The sequence below is a fragment of the Phyllobates terribilis genome, unplaced genomic scaffold (assembly GCF_046119375.1).
Source record: "Phyllobates terribilis strain yellow unplaced genomic scaffold, ASM4611937v1 Scaffold_3__8_contigs__length_932513732, whole genome shotgun sequence".
Classification (NCBI taxonomy): Eukaryota; Metazoa; Chordata; class Amphibia; order Anura; family Dendrobatidae; genus Phyllobates; species Phyllobates terribilis.
The window spans coordinates 782,295,173-782,301,172 of NW_027362763.1; the positions used below are offsets into that span (position 1 = coordinate 782,295,173).

At 39.2% G+C, this 6,000-nt stretch overlaps 1 protein-coding gene across 2 annotated transcripts in view; it reads right to left on the reverse strand.

Moving 5' to 3' along the window:
* Window positions 1-5,667, reverse strand: part of LOC141258338 (uncharacterized) — a 199,965-nt gene extending 194,298 nt beyond the window's left edge. For both annotated transcript variants that reach the window (XM_073673345.1, XM_073673344.1), the window contains exon 1: window positions 5,420-5,667. The gene's annotated coding sequence lies outside the window, so the exon portion shown is untranslated. The remainder of the gene's footprint in view (window positions 1-5,419) is intronic.
* Window positions 5,668-6,000: the final 333 nt, after the last annotated feature.

A 6,000-nucleotide genomic window follows, 5' to 3' on the forward strand; every position in this document is an offset into this window, starting at 1 on the left:
GGGAGAAAACAAGGGGATCTGCTACTTTGGATCTAATCCTTATAAACAGGGAGGAAATGGTTGAGGAGGTAAAGGTGGCTGGGACCCTAGGAGGCAGCGATCATGCTATTATAGAATTTTGGATAACTAGAGGAGGAAGACATGTGAAGACTCAGACTTCAAGGTTAGATTTTAGAAAGGCAGATTTTAAGAGACTCAGAAAGAGAATAGGAGGGATCCAATGGCTGGATGTCCTTAAGGACAAAAATGTCCAGGAAGGATGGGAAATTTTTAAAAATGAGATTCTCAAAGCACAATCGTTAACAATCCCGAAAAGTAGGAAGAATGGGAAGCATTTAAGGAAACCAGGATGGATGAACACAGAACTTAAACACATGCTAAAAAGAAAGAAAGAAATGTTTATTAAATGGAAAGAGGGAGGCATATCTAAAGAAGATTATAATGCAGTCTGCAGATCCTGCAGGGCACGTATCAGGTTAGCTAAAGCTGACAATGAATTAAGGCTTGCAAGAGATGTCAAAAGCAATAAAAAAGGATTTTGGGGGTATGTCAAAAGTAAAAGAAAAGTCAAAGATGCTATAGGATTTTTACAGGATGAAAATGGAGAAATGGTAAGAGAGGATGTTGAGAAGGCCGAACTTTTTAATTCCTATTTTGCATCTGTTTTCTCTCAGAAAGAAAATGTAACATCAACTGATCTTCACTGTCCTTTTAAAGGAATAGAGGAATCCAAGTTATCTGTAAACAGAAAGATTGTGAGGGAATATTTAGCTAACATAAATGAGTTCAAGTCTCCAGGTCCAGATGAATTACACCCCAGAGTACTGAAGGAGATCGTAGAAGAAATTTTAAAACCACTCTCCATAATCTTTGAAAATTCTTGGAGAACAGGAGAAGTCCCAGAAGACTGGAGAAGAGCAAATGTTGTTCCTATCTTCAAAAAGGGGAAGAAGGTGGACCCAGGGAACTATAGGCCGGTGAGTCTGACTTCTATACCAGGAAAGATCTTTGAACAAATTATTAAACAACATGTATGTAAGTACATGGATAAGAATGAAGTGATTAACCAGAGTCAGCATGGGTTTGTAACTAACAAGTCATGTCAGACTAACTTAATTTCCTTCTATGACAGAATCACTGACTGGGTGGATCAGGGAAATGCTGTAGATATAGTATATCTTGACTTCAGCAAAGCATTTGACAAAGTATCTCACACCATCCTTATTGAAAAAATGACCAAGTATGCAATGGACCAGGCAACTGTTAGGTGGATTCATAACTGGCTTAGTGATCGGACTCAAAGGGTGGTTGTAAATGGCTTCACATCCAACTGGATGAATGTCTCAAGTGGGGTACCACAGGGCTCCGTCCTGGGACCTGTATTGTTCAACATCTTTATCAATGATTTAGATGAAGGAATTGAGGGTAAACTGATTAAATTTGCTGATGACACAAAGCTAGGAGGGATAGCTAATACTAGAGAAGAGAGAGAGAGGATTCAAAAAGACCTAAATAAACTGGAGCAGTGGGCAGCAACCAACAGAATGGTTTTTAACAGGGAAAAATGCAAAGTACTACATCTGGGCAATAAAAATGAAAAAAGCATATACAGAATGGGAGGAATAGAGCTAAGCAACAGTACATGTGAAAAAGACTTAGGTATACTAATAGATCATAGACTGAACATGAGTCAACAGTGTGATGCAGCAGCAAAAAAGGCAAATACAATTCTGGGATGTATTAACAGAAGCATACAGTCTAGATCACGTGAAGTCATTATCGGTCTTTACTCCTCTTTGGTCAGACCTCATCTGGAATACTGTGTACAGTTTTGGGCACCACATTTTAAAAAAGACATAGACAAACTGGAGCAAGTTCAGAGAAGAGCGACCAGAATGGTGACTGGTCTGCAAACCGTGTCTTATGAGGAACGGTTGCAGGATTTGGGAATGTTTAGCTTGCAAAAAAGAAGACTGAGAGGAGACTTAATAGCTGTCTACAAATATGTCAAGGGCTGTCACATTGTAGAAGGATCATCTTTATTCTCATTTGCACAAGGAAAGACTAGAAGCAATGGGATGAAACTAAATGGGAGGAGACACAGATTAGATATTAGAAAAAACTTTTTGACAGTTAGGGTGATTAATGAGTGGAACAGGCTGCCACGAGAGGTGGTGAGTTCCCCTTCAATGGACGTCTTCAAACAGAGGCTGGACAGACATCTGTCTGAGATGATCTAGTGAATCCTGCTTTGAGCAGGGGGTTGGACCAGATGACCCAGGAGGTCCCTTCCAACTCTACCATTCTATGATTCTATGATTCTATGATTCAATTTGTGTGCTACCGAGAAATAAGACCATGTATCCCTCTCTCTCTCTGTTTACTTTGTATGGAAGACACCATAGCAGTTAGTCTGCACCCACTAGCTCAGAGACAACTGAAACATGGAGATAGAGCCTGCAGAGGAAAAAATGGTGATGTCATTTAATTATATTATCTATAAAATCAAAAAAGATCTCTCAGTCAGTTCATTGCTTTACATATCAGTTTCCCATGTAGGTAAAACAGACAGTCATACCTAACACAGAGGCAAGACACGACTGTTATACAACCATGGTCATACTGGCCTGACACTAAGCTGCCACCCTTGCTTGCTGCAGCACTATTCTAATGGCTACCTGCAGCTGCCACTATGGTGAGTTAACTGCATATACCTCCAATTTAGTTAAAACTATGACAACCGTACTGGTGCCCGCTCACATCCTACCTCTGTCACAGGAAACACGTTGGTCCTGTGTGATTCTGGGACTTCTGGTACCATCTTGGCCAGACGTTTGAGAGTTAACTTTTGTCTTGGATCTCTGCTGATAACCCTGGGCAAGACTGCTGGCTTTTTAAGATCCAGTATGCCCCTTCCCATTGCCAGTTATTTAGTTCAGCTAGACCTGCTATTTTGATTATCCCATTTTTTTTTTAAACTCGGCTTGTATTCTGACCATCACCAGGGATGTTCAAAATATTGGAAAATAAGAGTCCCATCTACAAATAGCAGTAGGGCTGCAGGCTTGTATCACCCTTGTGCTCGCGTTCAGCAATTGCCCATTTATGTTATTGTTTTTATATGACGACACTCCTTGCCCAAATTTGGTGTACTAAATCCTTCGTAGAAACAGTCATAAATATCTTTTTATATTCATAAAATATTTTAGAAATATTGTGTTTCACAACTAAAAGAAAAAATAAATAAATTCTACTTTTTAACTTTGCAGCCAGGAAAACGGGGAAGACAGAAATCAATGTCAATTTCATAAATGCAAAACTATTGGGTTCAGATGAATGCATGTTATTTAGCAATCAAGATTGACACCATTTATGTCAACTGAGACAAAGATACTGTATATATTGCATCATAGCAGTTGTAAATGTTTCCTCTATCAGGCTTATGTGGTTTCTTGAAAGTTTCTGAGAAGAAAAGTGGCATTGAACAAAACCATAATATTTTATGGTTATATAAAGACCATTTAACAGCAGTTTTTGGAAATACATCACTGCAGCTTTCTATGTTTCAATGCAGTAATTTAGGCCAGAGCCAGAAATGAATGGAAACATTGCAGGAGATAAAAAGGAAGGACTTATACTTTGACTTTTTACTGGATCCACTTCTGGCTTCAAAAAGCTGCTTTAAAGCACAAATCCAGCATATTTTTTATTTTACCGCTGGAGTGGTATCACTAATGTAAGTTCCCTGCCCCTAGTAATATACTGGGAATAACACAGATTGTCTGGGGTAATGCATTCCAGAAAACTGGTGCAGCACAAGAGAAGTCCTGGAGACAGAAATGGGAGGTTCAGATTATAGAGGATATTAGTCTTAGACCATTAGCAGAACGGAGATGAGAGGGTGGTAGACAGAGAATAAAGTCAACTGAATAGAATAAATTCGATGAGACGGCTAACCATCTAATGTGTATGGGGTCTCCTGACTCTCTCCAACAGATGATGTCAGGCATATTAAATTTAAAAGCCCAATCCCTTTGTTCTACAAACAGGTAAGCCGAAACCAGAGTTGTCAGGCAGTGGCTTACTTTCCTTTCCCTATATAGGACACATGCACGCTCACTGGACCCAAGTGTTCATGTATAGAGGGGAGTCAGAAAAGACAGCCGTTTGTTGAATGAGCATGTGATGTGTATGGTCAGCTGGAGAACACAACCTTTTTAGTGAAAAGACCCATCCAAATTCATTCTGGATAGCACACAGAGTGCTCCATCAATATCAGGGAGTTCACAATACTGAGCTCTTGTTATGCAAATAGCCACGGTAGCCAGTTTATAAGGATGTCTTGAGATTTGTATGAGAACTGTCTACCCTGGAATTTAGCAGGAGTAATTGTGATTTCTGATAATTATCTGACGTTGAGGAAGACTCCACAGAAATAGTAATGCAAAATTTTATACATTATTGATTACATTCCTTATGAATAAATTAAGGTATTCCTTTTTAGGGATTAAAGTAGGTTATAGGTAAATAAAACGGATTTACCAGAAGGACATCCTATGATTCTGCATGCGTTTCAAGTAATTTAATTTATAAGTTAATTCTTGATGCTACATTCACACTGAGCATAATGGTGTGGCAGAAAGCAATACAAATACAATACTGAAAAGTAAGTGTGCTAATTCAATTTTAATAGTAAAAAGGTGATGAAAACACAGATCAATTCGGTAAAAATAAAGTTTGAGTCAGTACAGCTGTGACATAGATAAGGGAGGCAAACTAGGCATGTGCCCGTGGTGCTGCATGCCAGGGGGGCGCAAATAGGTCACTCTGGTTTGGCATAGGTCCCTAGGTAAGGGAACATCTAGCTTTGCCACTACAGTATATACACAACTTATTTAATGGCTTTGCATCTGTTATTATGTAATATGATTTAAGAATTTAAATAACAATATTCGATCAAGAAGCCATCAGGAAAATATCCCACAAAGATCATCTTTGGGTCTCATACCATCAGCACTAAATTCCTGGAGTGAGCGAGATTAATGGACTTGTTTGTACAAATCCATGGAGATTATCAGTGTCCTGGATCCGAGTCAAAGGATATGATCCTATACAGTGTACACAGGGCTGTATTTTTACAAATTTCCAGTAAAGACTTTTAAAAGCATGACCATGCAATTGCAAAAAAAAACCACAATTCATACAGATGTTTGAAATAGGTCCTAGTGTTTGAGCAACGGCATTGCTGAACCCTTGTAATATATACGTAAGTGATACCTAAGGTGGCATCTCTAAGGATCACATTGAAGCCATATATACAACATACAACTGTGAAACCTCATCAGTGTCAAAAATCAATAGCATACATCATAATTTAATTTACTATTAAAAGTAAACTGCACTGGTATATATGACTTACCCCATATGCCTGATCACATGGCTTGCGAGCAGCGTGGAGTCCATGTTGTAGGATAAAGTAAAGGCATATCCTTTGGGAAGAAGCAGGACAGAACGAGTGGCCCCTTACTGTGTGTCCTTAAGGTCTCTGTCTCATTCTATCAGATTTCTGCACATGTGAATAAGCAGTGAGTGGTTTAGGGGGAAAGCAGGGAGGCAGGAGAGAGGGGGTGGGCTGGGAAAACAGAAGTGAGGATTTTTTTTAAGTCTCTTCTTCCAGCAGCACTGCACTTTTACAACAGCCACCCCCTTCTAAAGCCTCTCTCCCACTCACAGGTTCATGGAACAGCCAGGCCCTAGAGATCGACAGACCTTTTTACAAAAATAAGTGTCATGCCTAAATTATACTATACCAGTATAATAACTAGTATAGTGGAAAAAAAACTGTGGCCTTCAATAAGCAGAAAAAAATCCAAGAAACATCAGTAAGGTTTTTAAATTGCCAGCGACGAGTTATATCTGGATTTAGAAATGCTGGCTGGTGACGAGGAAAGTGGCTGCCATTATAGCTCCCACAAGGAATAGCACACAGTTTTCCCATAC